The 14,364-nt window shown below is 42.8% G+C and overlaps 2 non-coding genes and 2 pseudogenes across 2 annotated transcripts; all 4 read left to right on the forward strand.

Moving 5' to 3' along the window:
• Positions 1-7,006: 7,006 nt before the first annotated feature.
• LOC135013760 (U1 spliceosomal RNA) lies at positions 7,007-7,170 on the forward strand. Its single transcript, XR_010212388.1, has one exon. It is a non-coding gene; the product is annotated as a U1 spliceosomal RNA (small nuclear RNA).
• A 152-nt stretch (positions 7,171-7,322) lies between these two features.
• On the forward strand, positions 7,323-7,458 carry LOC135013754 (U1 spliceosomal RNA; annotated as a pseudogene).
• Positions 7,459-8,156: 698 nt separating this feature from the next.
• On the forward strand, positions 8,157-8,320 carry LOC135013762 (U1 spliceosomal RNA). The gene has a single exon (XR_010212390.1). It is a non-coding gene; the product is annotated as a U1 spliceosomal RNA (small nuclear RNA).
• Positions 8,321-11,722: 3,402 nt separating this feature from the next.
• Positions 11,723-11,901, forward strand: LOC135013758 (U1 spliceosomal RNA; annotated as a pseudogene).
• Positions 11,902-14,364: the final 2,463 nt, after the last annotated feature.

Below are 14,364 nucleotides of genomic sequence, written 5' to 3' on the forward strand. Positions count from 1 at the left end.
ACACAGGGAAGAAATTTCCAAGGTCTTTGGTCAAGTCAGGAGACTTGTCTTCACATCAACATCCTGGAGCTAAGGGCCATATACAACGCCCTATGTCAAGCGGAGACCTTACTTCGCGACCAACCAGTTCTGATCCAGTCAGACAACGTCACCGCAGTAGTTCATGTAAACCGCCAAGGCGGCACAAGGAGCAGAGTGGCGATGGCGGAAGCCACCAGAATTCTTCGCTGGGCGGAGAATCATGTAAGCGCACTGTCAGCAGTGTTCATTCCGGGAGTGGACAACTGGGAAGCAGACTTCCTCAGCAGACACGACCTACATCCAGGAGAGTGGGGACTCCATCAGGAAGTCTTCGCACAGATTGCAAGTCGGTGGGGACTGTTCCAGATAGACATGATGGCGTCCCGCCTCAACAAAAAGCTACAGAGGTATTGCACCAGGTCAAGAGACCCTCAGGCAGTAGCTGTTTAAACAGCTCTTCATTTTCTGATTTTATGTTTATGCTAACAAATTTGCTCTCTGAAAAGTGTCCACAAAGCCAAGTCTCTGATTAACACCTTTGTAGGAATGGTTTTTCACCTATTACTGAATTAAACTTGCTTCATTGGAAAGGCAGCAAGATGCATCCTCATTTCAATGTCTACTGAAATAATACAGGTTGACACCAGGAAACATAAACGCCACTGCATCCTTGCTGCTTTCGCATGTGGAAGTCTGTTTAATGTGAAAACAAGGTGATATCTAATTAGCACACAGGTAAGGAATTAAGAAAATCTTTATTTAAGGGTGAAGGTGTTTCTCACAAAATCGTTGCCCCAATGCATCATTGAAATTCAAGCTGGAAAGATGATTTTAATATATCACTTGTACATTTTGTATTGCTCTTCTGGTGACAATGTAGTTTGTTTTTGTCAATTACCATTTTAATAATAGGGTAAAGAAAATTAAGTGGATTTTTGAAAGAAAACAATACTGTCAATATACTATTAAAACAAATTAAAATGGTAAAAGTTATTGTACTTTAAGTAAAAATAAAAGAGCAAAAATATCAATCCCAGTTTTGGATTACTTTAATTAACAAAAAAAAATGCATATAGCAGAGGATAGTTTCAATCTGCCTACCTCTGGGTTATGGGCCCAGCATGTTTCCATTGCAGTACTCTGCTGCACATGTAAGTGCAAGAGATCCTGAAGCACTCACTCATCATGGGAAAGTACCAATGTGTTTCTTCGTTGGTTGATGGAAGAAACATCTTACAAAAACTCTCCAGATTATTGACTTTATAAAGTTTTTCTAGGAAACGTTCTAGATGAATGCTTATTAGCCTTTGTCAGTATGTATGTTTGTAAAGTGTCTCTGTGGCGCAATCGGTTAGTGTGTTTGGTTATTAATCAAAGGGTTGGTGGTTCAATCCCACCCAACGATGTAATTGACCTTGTTATCAGATTTTGGTGATCTTTAAGTAGACAAGTCAAAATTTCAAACCCCCTTCTTATGGTGTAGGGTACCTGGCCTACTCTGATGTAATCAGAGTTAGATTTGAATCAGTGATTTTATAAAAAAACAGCTAGGAAGCACAATTTAGCAGTGGGTTGCAGAGAAAAAGAAATATGCTGGCAGAAAAATCCAATTGAGTGATTAAACAGCTCTTCATTTTCTGGCTTTATTTTTATGCTAACTAATTTGTTCTCTGAAAAGTGTCCACAAAGCCAAGTATCTGATTAACATATTTGTAGGGATGGTTTTTCACCTATTACTAAATTAAACTTGCTTCATTGGAAAGGCAGCAAGATGCATCCTCATTTCAATATCTACTGAAATAATACAGGTTGACACCAGGAAACATTAACGCCACTGCATCCTTGCTGCTTTCTCATGTGGAAGTCTGTTTAATGTGAAAACAAGGTGATATCTAATTAGCACACAGGTAAGGAATAAAGAAAATCTTTATTTAAGGGTGAAGATGTTTCTCACAAAATCGTTGCCCCAATGCATCATTGAAATTCAAGCTGGAAAGATGATTTTAATATATCACTTGTACATTTTGTATTGCTCTTCTGGTGACAATGTAGTTTGTTTTTGTCAATTACCATTTTAATAATCGGGTAAAGAAAATTAATTGGATTTTTGAAAGAAAACAACACTGTCAATATACTATTAAAACAAATTAAAATGGTAAAAGTTATTGTACTTTAAGTAAAAATAAAAGCTAAAATATCAATCCCAGTTTTGGATTACTTTAATGAACAAAAAAAAAATGCATATAGCAAAGGATAGTTTCAATCTGCCTACCTCTGGGTTATGGGCCCAGCATGCTTCCATTGCAGTACTCTGCTGCACATGTAAGTGCAAGAGATCCTGAAGCACTCACTCATCATGGGAAAGTACCAATGTGTTTCTTCATTGGTTGCTGGAAGAAACATCTTACAAAAACTCTCCAGATTATTGACTTTTTAAAGTTTTTCTAGGAAACGTTCTAGATGAATGCTTATTAGTCTTTGTCAGTATGTACTTTTTGCAAAGTGTCTCTGTGGCGCAATCGGTTAGTGTGTTCAGCTATTAATCAAAAGGTTGGTGGTTCAATCCCATCCAGGGACGTAATTGACCTTGTCATCAAATTTTGGTAATATTTAAGTAGACAAGTCATATAGCAGAGGATAGTTTCAATCTGCCTACCTCTGGGTTATGGACCCAGCATGCTTCCATTACAGTACTCTGCTGCACATGTAAGTGCAAGAGATCCTGAAGCACTCACTCATCATGCGAAAGTACCAATGTGTTTCTTCATTGGTTGCTGGAAGAAACATCTTACAAAAACTCTCCAGATTATTGACTTTTTAAAGTTTTTCTAGGAATCGTTCTAGATGAATGCTTATTAGCCTTTGTCAGTATGTACTTTTGCAAAGTTTCGCTGTGGCGCAATCAGTTAGTGTGTACGGCTATTAACCAAAAGGTTGGTGGTTCAATCCCACCCAGGGACGTAATTGAACTTGTAATCAGATTTTGTTGATCTTTAAGTAGACAAGTCAAAATTTCGAAAACCCCTGTTATGGTGTAGGGTACCTGGCCTTCTCTGATGTAATCAGAGTTAGATTTGATTCATACTGTTAACTGGGTAGTATATCACAAGTTATACGGTGTGATTGGTGTGGCTGGTATGAATCTTGACCTTGGATTAACAAAAATCCTTTCCTCGAACTGTCTGTCTCCTCTGGGCACAGTTTCTCTAACTGAGGTATGGAGGAGGGGCATAGAGGGAGGAGCCAGTGCACACCCAGATCTAAAGTCTTTCTTAAAGTGCCCATGTCTGCTGCGGAGCCCGTCTATCCCCCATGGTCCTTACGGAGTCCCCATCATCCTCTACGGACTACGAGAAAAAAAAATTACCGGTAGGTTTAAAATGTTATTTTTTTCTCTGCAACCCACTGCTAAATTGTGCTTCCTAGCTGTTTTTTATAAAATCACTTAATTAAATCTAACTCTGATTACGTCAGAGAAGGCCAGGTACCCTACACCATAAGAGGGGGTTTGAAATTTTGACTTGTCTACTTAAAGATCACCAAAATCTGATGACAAGGTCAATTACATCCCTGGGTGGGATTGAACCACCAACCTTTTGGTTAATAGCCCATGTAAGTGCAAGAAATCCTGAAGCACTCACTCATCATGGGAAAGTACCAATGTGTTTCTTACAAAAATTCTCCAGATTATTGACTTTTTAAAGTTTTTCTAGGAAACGTTCTAGATGAATGATTATTAGCCTTTGTCAGTATTGACTTTTGCAAGGTGTCTCTGTGGCGCAATCGGTTAGCATGTTTGGCTATTAACCAAAAGGTTGGTGGTTCAATCCCACCCAGGGATGTAATTGACCTTGTAATCAGATTTTGGTGATCTTTAAGTAGACAAGTCAAAATTTCAAAAACCCCCCTTATGGTGTAGGGTACCTGGCCTTCTCTGATGTAATCAGAGTTAGATTTGATTAAGTGATTTTATAAAAAAACAGCTAGGAAGCACAATTTAGCAGTGGGTTGCAGAGAAAAAAAATATGCTGGCAGAAAAGTCCAATTGAGTGATTAAACAGCTCTTCATTTTCTGATTTTATGTTTATGCTAACAAATTTGCTCTCTGAAAAGTGTCCACAAAGCCAAGTCTCTGATTAACACCTTTGTAGGAATGGTTTTTCACCTATTACTGAAATAAACTTGCTTCATTGGAAAGGCATCAAAGATGCATCCTCATTTCAATGTCTACTGAAATAATACAGGTTGACACCAGGAAACGTCACTGCATCCTTGCTGCTTCCTCACGGGGAAGTCTGTTTAATGTGAAAACAAGGTGATATCTAATCAGCACACAGGTAAGGAATTAAGAAAATCTTTCTTTGTGGGTGAAGATGTTTCTCACAAATTGTTGTCCCAATGCATCATTGAAATTCAAGATGGAAGATGATTTTCATATATCACTTGTACATTTTGCATTGCTCTTCTGGTGACAATGTAGTTTGTTTTTGTCAATTACCATTTCAGTAATAGGGTAAAGAAAATTAAGTGGATTTTTTAAAGAAAACAATGCTGTCAATATACTATTAAAACAAATTAAAATGATAAAAGTTATTGTACTTTAAGTAAAAATAAAAGAGCCAAAATATCAATCCCAGTTTTTGATTACTTTAATTATAAAAAAAAAAATGCACATAGCAGAGGATAGTTTCGATCAATCGACCTCTGGGTTATGGGCCCAGCATGCTTCCATTGCACTACTCTGCTGCTCATGGAAGTGTAAGAGATCCTGAAGACTAAATTGATTAAAGGCCTAAAAGTACTGGACTATAAGGAAAGACTTACTAGGCTGAATATTTATACACTAGAAAAGAGGTGCCTAAGAGGAGATATTATTAATATCTTCAAATATGTAAAGATACATAACAAAGAGTTATCAGAGGAATTATTTATTAAAAGAACACGTGGTCACTCGCTGCGACTGGAGGAAAGTTCAGAACGCAATGGAGGAAAGGTTTCTTCACTGTTAGGGCAATCAGGATGTGGAATTCCCTGCCAGGGAAGGTGGTAATGGCGGACTCTGTAATTGGATTTAAAAAAGGAATGGATACATTTCTGAATGAAAAAGCTATCCAAGGTTATAATACTTAAAATATCAACATGGTTAATCCGGGGGTAACATGAGTTATAGTAGCTAACTAGTCATAAAACATTATTCAGCAAGTATGTAGAATCATCACAACTTAAAACAGGTTGAACACGATGGGCAATTTGCCTCTATTCAACCTCAAAAACTATGTTACTATATTACTATGTTATTGTAGTATACAGAACACCACAATGCAATGAGCAGTGATAGTGAGCACTGATGAGGATACTAGAACTGACACTGAGCAGCAAGATGCAGCACTGGACTATTAGTAATGTACTGTAGTATGCTGAGCACCACAATGCAGCACAAGACAATGAGCAGTGATACTGAGCACTGATGAGGATACTACTGAGAACTGACACTGAGCAGGAGAGACACACTACTAGTATTACTGAGCAGCAATAAGTAACCACTGATACTGAGCACTGATATTGAGATTTCCACTGAGAGAACATAGCCACGTCCTCTCCGCTCTCTCTTCAATGCACGAGTAAAAATGGCAGCAACGCGCAGCTCTTTATATGGAATCCGAATCTCGCGAGAATCCGACAGCGGGATGATGACATTTTCCCTTGTTCAGGTTTTCCGAGTCAGGCGGGAACAACCGAGCCTGCCTCGGACCAGTGTAAACCACGTGGAGTTCGTGGGGAATTCGGTTCTCGGAGAACCGAACCCGCTCCTCTCTACCTTATACCCATCAATTTTTTTATTTTCAATCTAAGCCCCTGCAGTTTTCTGTAAGCATCTGCTTCGCTATGATGATCAACAAGTCACAAGGGCAAACACTCAGGGCTTGAGGCGTAGATCTTAGGACCAGCTGCTACAAGCATGGCAGAGGTGTCACTATCACTGGTGACACCCAGAGAGGTGGCGAGGGAGATTGTAATGCAGTGCGCGCAGATAAACAGCGCAATGGTAAAAAGGAGGCATGGTTTCATAGGTAGGGGCGTGGCCTGGTGGCCTGAATCTACATTTTGTTGCTCCGGGTGTCCCGGGGGTTGGGGGCTGCACCCGGGGACTAGTGTGTGAGCTGTGCTGGCTCCTGCACAGTGACAGGGCATGGCCACCCAGCATGACGCCTCCCTTCTTGACCATGCTGTAATTGCAGTCGCACTGCAGTTCAGCGTGATCATAAAAAATGGTGTAGGCTCCTGCTGGTGCAGGCTGTAGAGAAAAGCTGCTGTGACCACGCCCCCTGTGTCTCCTCCGTTGCAGACCCCATTTTGAAGCCTTGCCCCCGGACTAAGAGAAAAGTATGCCCTTGCGCACTATCCTGACTTCTCCTCCCGTCTGCTTAATTTGTGCCTTCCAACGCACAATGCGAACAACAGGTGGTGCTGCAGGGCCCACACCCTTTTTCTTGCCTTACAGAACAGCTCTGGAGCTGTTACAGTGCCCAGCTGCTGCAAGAAATCAGCTTGAATGCTTCAGGGGATGGGGCATGGCCAACATGAGCCCCACACCAAAGGAGGGTGGGGGTGTTTAATGCGAACTAGGGGTCATCCAAGCACTGCAAAAGGCCGCCATGCCCTGCATGCCCCTTTTCTCTTTTCATATGCAGATGAGGGTTCCAGTCAACTTTGGCCCACTGCTTGGATAACATCACCGTATGCAAATCCGTCTGCTGCAGACCTTCCCCCAGGAGTGCTTGTACTAGTTGTTGCATATGGTTTGATATTTGATGGTGCTTCAGTATTAGGCAGCCTTCCGCCCTCCCATGTTCATCTGAAAAGATGTGGTCTCCCTGCAGTTGTTGTCCCCAGATGAGAGTTCCCTTGTGCTGCCTCAGTTGAATCTCCTTTACTTGACAGAGATGTGCCTGAGCAGCGGCCCTCACCAGCCCTATCCCAAATCATACTTATTTTGCATAGGAGATACCATGGTCATGAAGATTGTTCTCCCAGGGTGAGGTTCATTCATTGCATTCTGGGTATGCTGACCCCTGTGATTTTCCCAAATGTGGGAAACTCGACTGCATTATTTGTGGTAGTGGGGGACTGTGTTTGTGCTTTCCTCTGGTCAGCTCTGGTAAAAGTCAGATTTCTTTGTCTCAGATCTTCCTCTAGCCTTGTTCTTCTTTCGAGAGTTCCCTGGTGCTGCCTCAGTTGGATCTCCTTCACTTCACAGGGGGGAACCCGAGCAGCGACCCTCCCCAGCTCTAGCCCAACTCCTACTTACCTGCCAGGTGAGATACTATGATCATGAAGGTGCTTCTCCCAGGGCAAGGCTCAACCATTGCACTCTGGGTGTGCTGCTCCTGCGATTTCCCCAAATGTGGGAAACTTGACTGCATAATTTGTGTTTCCCCTCGTCGGCTCTCGTATAATTCAGATCTCTTTGTCTCAGGTCTCTCTACAGCCTAGTTTGCTGTCTGTTTCCACTTCTCTTTTCTTGAGCCGCTCCCTTCTATGCCCTTGCGCACTATCCTGACTTCTCCCGTCTGCTTACTTCGTGCCTTCCAACGCACAATGCGAACTACAGGTAGTGCTGCAGGGCCCACACCCTTTTACTTGCCTTACAGAGTAGCTCTGGAGCAGTTACAGTGCCCAGCTGCTGCAAGAAATCAGCTTGAATGCTTCAGGGGCTGGGGCATAGCCAACATGAGCCCCACACCGAAGGAGGGTGGAGGTGTGTAATGCGAACTAGGGGTCATCCAAGCGCTGCAAAAGGCCGCCATGCCCTGCACGCCCCTTTTCTCTTTTCATATGCAGACGAGGGTTGAAGCCAACTTTGACCCACTGCTTGGATGACATCACCATATGCAAATCCATCTGCTGCAGGCCTTCCCCCAGGAATGCTTGCACTAGTTGTTGCATTTGGTTTGTTGTTTGGGGGTGCTTCAGCATTAGGCAGCCTTCTGCCCTCACATGTTCATCTGAAAATATGTGTTCTCCCTGCAGTTGTTGTCCCCAGATGAGAGTTCCCTTGTGCTGCCTCAGTTGAATCTCCTTTACTTGACAGAGATGTGCCTGAGCAGCGGCCCTCCCCAGCCCTATCCCAAATCATACTTATTTTGCATAGGCGATACCATGGTCATGAAGATTTTTCTCCCAGGGTGAGGTTCATTCATTGCATTCTGGGTATGCTGACCCCTGTGATTTCCCCAAATGTGGGAAACTCGACTGCATTATTTGTGGTAGTGGGGGACTGTGTTTGTGCTTTCCTCTGGTCAGCTCTGGAAAAAGTCTGATTTCTTTGTCTCAGATCTTCCTCTAGCCTTGTTCTTCTTTCGAGAGTTCCCTTGTGCTGCCTCAGTTGGATCTCTTTCACTTGACAGGGGGGTGCCCGAACAGCGGCATATGTTGAAGATACAATTTGTGAATTGCATTTAACACTATCTCCCTTTCCAGGGGAGAAGATGGTAGGGCCGATTTGAAAAACCGGCGAGGAGGCACCTCTTCGAATTTCAGCTTGTAACCCTGAGAAACAATTTCTATTGCCTAGGGATCCACCTGCGAATGAACCCAGATGTGGCTGAAAACTCGAAGACGTGCCCCCAACTGGGCGGACTCCTTTAGCGGAGCCCCAGCGTCATGCGGTGGATTTTGTAGAGGCCGGGGAGGACTTCTGTTCCTGGGAACTAGCTGTGTTGTGCAGCTTCTTCCCTCTGCCCTTACCTCTGGCAAGAAAGGACGCACCTCGTACTTTCTTGTTTCTCTGTGATCGAAAGGACTGCATTTGATAATGTGGTGCTTTCTTAGGCTGTGAGGGAATATAAGGCAAAAAATTTGATTTACCAGCTGTAGCTGTGGAGACTAGGTCCGAGAGACCTTCCCCAAACAATTCCTCACCCCTGTAAGGTAAAACCTCCATATGCCTTTTTGAGTCGGCATCACCTGTCCATTGCCGGGTCCATAGGACTCGTCTAGCAGAAATCGACATAGCGTTTATTCTAGAACCCAGTAGACTAATGTCACTTTGAGCATCTCTCATATATAGGACAGCATCTTTTATATGCCCTATGGTCAATAACATAGCATCCTTATCTAGGGTCTCAATCTCTGCTGATAAGGTATCTGTCCATGCTGCCACTGCGCTACAACCCCGGCCGACGCAATTACCGGTCTGAGTAAGGTACCAGAATGTGTGTAAATGGACTTTAGGGTAACCTCCTGCTTGCGGTCAGCAGGGTCCCTGATGGTAGCCGTATCCTGGGATGGCAGCGCTACCTTTTTGGATAAGCGTGTCAATGCTTTATCCACCCTAGGGGAGGATTCCCACCGTATCCTGTCCATTGGCGGGAAAGGATACGCCATAAGAATCCTTTTGGGAATCTGCAGCTTTTTGTCTGGAGATTCCCAAGCTTTTTCACATAATTCGTTCAACTCATGTGAGGGGGGAAAGGTTATCTCAGGTTTCTTTCCCTTATACATGTGTACCCTCGTGTCAGGGACAGGGGACTCTGTGATGTGCAAAACATCTTTTATTGCAATAATCATATATCGAATACATTTAGCCAATTTTGGCTGTAACTTTGCATCATCGTAGTCGACACTATGTCGGTATCTGTGTCAACTATTTGGGATAGTGGGCGCTTTTGAGACCCCGAAGGTCCCTGCGACATAGGGACAGGCATGGGTTGACTCCCTGACTGTTCCCTAGCTTCAGCTTTGTCTAATCTCTTGTGTAATAAGTTTACATTAGCACTTAAAACATTCCACATATCCATCCAGTCAGGTGTCGGCGTTGTCGATGGAGACACCACATTAATTTGCTCCTGCTCCTCTCTAGGAGAGCCTTCTACCTCAGACATGTCGACACACGTGTACCGACACACCATACACTCAGGGAATCCTCTTATCTGAGGACAGTTCCCCAACAAGGCCCTTTGGAGAGACAGAGAGAGAGAGTATGCCAGCACACACCCCAGCGCTATATGACCCAGGAAAAAAACACAATAATTTTATGTTTACCCAGTAGCGCTGTATTTCCATATATATATGCGCCTAATTATGTGCCCCCCTCTTCTTTAAGACCCTCTTTCTACCGTGGTATAAGCAGGGGAGAGTCCGTGGAGCTTCCCCTCAGCGGTGCTGTGGAGAAAATGGCGCTGGTGAGTGCTGAGGGAGAAGCCCCACCCCCTCAGCGATGGGCTTCTGTCCCGCTCAAATATAGTAAAAAAATGGCGGGGGCTCTTATATATATATATACAGTGCCTAGCTGCATATATATTTATTTTGCCAAAGAGTGGTCTATATTGCTGCCCAGGGCGTCCCCCCTGCGCCCTTCACCCTTACACTGACTGCCGTGTGTGAGGTGTATTGGAGCAATGGAGCACAGCTTTACTGCTGTGCGTTACCTCAGTGAAGATCATGAAGTCTTCCGCCGCCTCTGAAGTCTTCTTTTCTTCTCATACTCACCCGGCTTCTATCTTCCGGCTCTGCGAGGGGGACGGCGGCGCGGCTCTGGGACGGACGGCGAGGGTGAGACCTGCGTACCGATCCCTCTGGAGCTAATGCTGTACAGTAGCCTAAGAAGCAGAGCCTATCAACTCACAGAAGTAGGTGTGCATCTCTCCCCTCCGCCCCTCGATGCAGGGAGTCTGTTGCCAGCAGGCTCCCTGAAAATAAAAAAATCTAACAAATATACTTTCTGTCAGGAAACTCAGGAGAGCTCCCTGAAAAGCACCCAGTCTCCTCTGGGCACAGTAGTAAACTGAGGTCTGGAGGAGGGGCATAAAGGGAGGAGCCAGTGCACACCCAGATCTAAAGTCTTTCTTAAAGTGCCCATGTCTCCTGCGGAGCCCGTCTATCCCCCATGGTCCTTACGGAGTCCCCAGCATCCTCTAGGACGTAAGAGAAAAATTATGCTGGCAGAAAAATCCAATTGAGTGATTAAACAGCTCCAGAGCTGCTCTGTAAGGCAAGTAAAAGGGTGTGGGCCCTGCAGCACTACCTGTAGTTTGCATTGTGCATTGGAAGCCTAGTTTGCTGTCTGTTTCCACTTCTTTTTTCTTGAGCCCCTCCCGTCTATACCCTTGTGCACTATCCTGACTTCTCCTCCCGTCTGCTTACTTTGTGCCTTCCAATGCACAATGCAAACTACAGGTAGTGCTGCAGGGCCCACACCCTTTTACTTGCCTTACAGAGCAGCTCTGGAGCTGTTACAGTGCCCAGCTGCTGCAAGAAATCAGCTTGAATCCTTCAGGGGCTGGGGCATAGCCAACATGAGCCCCACACCGACGGAGGGTGGAGGTGTTTAATGCGAACTAGGGGTCATCCAAGTGCCGCAAAAGGCCGCCATGCCCTGCACGCCCCTTTTCTCTTTTCATATGCAGACGAGGGTTGAAGCCAACTTTGACCCACTGCTTGGATGACATCGCCATATGCAAATCCATCTGCTGCAGGCCTTCCCCCAGGAATACTTGCACTAGTTGTTGCATTTGGTTTGTTGTTTGAGGGTGCTTCAGTATTAGGCAGCCTTCTGCCCTCCCATGTTCATCTGAAAATATGTGTTCTCCCTGCAGTTGTTGTCCCCAGATGAGAGTTCCCTTGTGCTGCCTCAGTTGAATCTCCTTTACTTGACAGAGATGTGCCTGAGCAGCGGCCCTCCCCAGCCCTATCCCAAATCATACTTATTTTGCATAGGAGATACCATGGTCATGAAGACTGTTCTCCCAGGGTGCGGTTCATTCATTGCATTCTGGGTATGCTGACCCCTGTGATTTCCCCAAATGTGGGAAACTCGACTGCATTATTTAATGCGAACTAGGGGTCATCCAAGCACCGCAAAAGGCCGCCATGCCCTGCATACCCCTTTTCTCTTTTCATAAGCAGACGAGGTTTGAAGCCAACTTTGACCCACTGCTTGGATGACATCACTTGCTGCCTTTCCAATGAAGCAAGTTTAATTTAATAATAGGTGAAAAACCATCCCTACAAAGGTGTTAATCAGATACTTGGCTTTGTGGACACTTTTCAGAGCACAAATTTGTTAGCATAAAAATAAAGCCAGAAAATGAAGAGCTGTTTAATCACTCAATTGGATTTTTCTGCCAGCATATTTCTTTTTCTCTGCAACCCACTGCTAAATTGTGCTTCCTAGCTGTTTTTATAAAATCACTGAATCAAATCTAACTCTGATTACATCAGAGAAGGCCAGGTACCCTACACCATAACAGGGGGTTTGAAATTTTGACTTGTCTACTTAAAGATCACCAAAATCTGATAACAAGGTCAATTAAGTCCCTGGGTGGGATTGAACCACCAACCTTTTGGTTAACAGCCTTACACACTAACTGATTGCGCCACAGCGACACTTTGCAGAAGTACATACTGACAAAGGCTAATAAGCATTCATCTAGAACGATTCCTAGAAACATTTTAAAAAGTCAATAATGTGGAGAGTTTTTGTAAGATGTTTCTTCCATCAACCAATGAAGAAACACATTGGTACTTTCCCATGATGAGTGAGTGCTTCAGGATCTTTTGCACTTACATGTGCAGCAGAGTACTGTAATGGAAGCATGCTGGGTCCATAACCCAGAGGTAGGCAGATTGAAACTATCCTCTGCTATATGCATTTTTTTTTGTTAATTAAAGTAATCCAAAACTGGGATTGATATTTTTGCTCTTTTATTTTTACTTAAAGTACAATAACTTTTACCATTTTAATTTGTTTTAATAGTATATTGACAGTATTGTTTTCTTTCAAAAATCCAATTAATTTTCTTTACCCGATTATTAAAATGGTAATTGACAAAAACAAACTACATTGTCACCAGAAGAGCAATACAAAATGTACAAGTGATATATTAAAATCATCTTTCCAGCTTGAATTTCAATGATGCATTGGGGCAACGATTTTGTGAGAAACATCTTCACCCTTAAATAAAGATTTTCTTAATTCCTTACCTGTGTGCTAATTAGATATCACCTTGTTTTCACATTAAACAGACTTCCACATGAGAAAACAGCAAAGATGCAGTGGCGTTAATGTTTCCTGGTGTCAACCTGTATTATTTCCGTAGATATTGAAATGAGGATGCATCTTGCTGCCTTTCCAATGAAGCAAGTTTAATTTAGTAATAGGTGAAAAACCATCCCTACAAAGATGTTAATCAGATACTTGGCTTTGTGGACACTTTTCAGAGAACAAATTTGTAATCATAAAAATAAAGCCAGAAAATGAAGAGCTGTTTAATCACTCAATTGGATTTTTCTGCCAGCATTTTTCTTTTTCTCTGCAACCCACTGCTAAATTGTGCTTCCTAGCTGTTTTTTTATAAAATCACTTAATCAAATCTAACTCTGATTACATCAGAGAAGGCCAGGTACCCTATACCATAAGAGGGGGTTTGCAATTTTGACTTGTCTACTTAAATATCACCAAAATCTGATAACAAGGTCAATTAAGTCCCTGGGTGGGATTGAACCACCAACCTTTTGGTTAACAGCCTTACACACTAACTGATTGCGCCACAGCGACACTTTGCAAAAAGCACATACTGACAAAGACTAATAAGCATTCATCTAGAACGTTTCCTAGAAAAACTTTAAAAAGTCAATAATCTGGAGAGTTTTTGTAAGATGTTTCTTCCAGCAACCAATGAAGAAACACATTGGTACTTTCGCATGATGAGTGAGTGCTTCAGGATCTCTTGCACTTACATGTGCAGCAGAGTACTGCAATGGAAGCATGCTGGGCCCATAACCCAGAGGTAGGCAGATTGAAACTATCCTTTGCTATATGAATTTTTTTTTGTTCATTAAAGTAATCCAAAACTGGGATTGATATTTTAGCTTTTATTTTTACTTAAAGTACAATAACTTTTACCATTTTAATTTGTTTTAATAGTATATTGACAGTATTGTTTTCTTTCAAAAATCCACTTAATTTTCTTTACCCTATTATTAAAATGGTAATTGACAAAAACAAACTACATTGTCACCATAAGAGCAATACAAAATGTACAAGTGATATATTAAAATCATCTTTCCAGCTTGAATTTCAATGATGCATTGGGGCAACGATTTTGTGAGAAACATCTTCACCCTTAAATAAAGATTTTCTTAATTCCTTACCTGTGTGCTAATTAGATATCACCTTGTTTTCACATTAAACAGACTTCCACATGAGAAAGCAGCAAGGATGCAGTGGCGTTAATGTTTCCTGGTATCAACCTGTATTATTTCAGTAGATATTGAAATGAGGATGCATCTTGCTGCCTTTCCAATGAAGCAAGTTTAATTTAGTAATAGGTGAAAAACCAT

Source organism: Pseudophryne corroboree, unplaced genomic scaffold (genome assembly GCF_028390025.1).
Source record: "Pseudophryne corroboree isolate aPseCor3 unplaced genomic scaffold, aPseCor3.hap2 scaffold_2759, whole genome shotgun sequence".
In the NCBI taxonomy this organism is placed as follows: Eukaryota; Metazoa; Chordata; class Amphibia; order Anura; family Myobatrachidae; genus Pseudophryne; species Pseudophryne corroboree.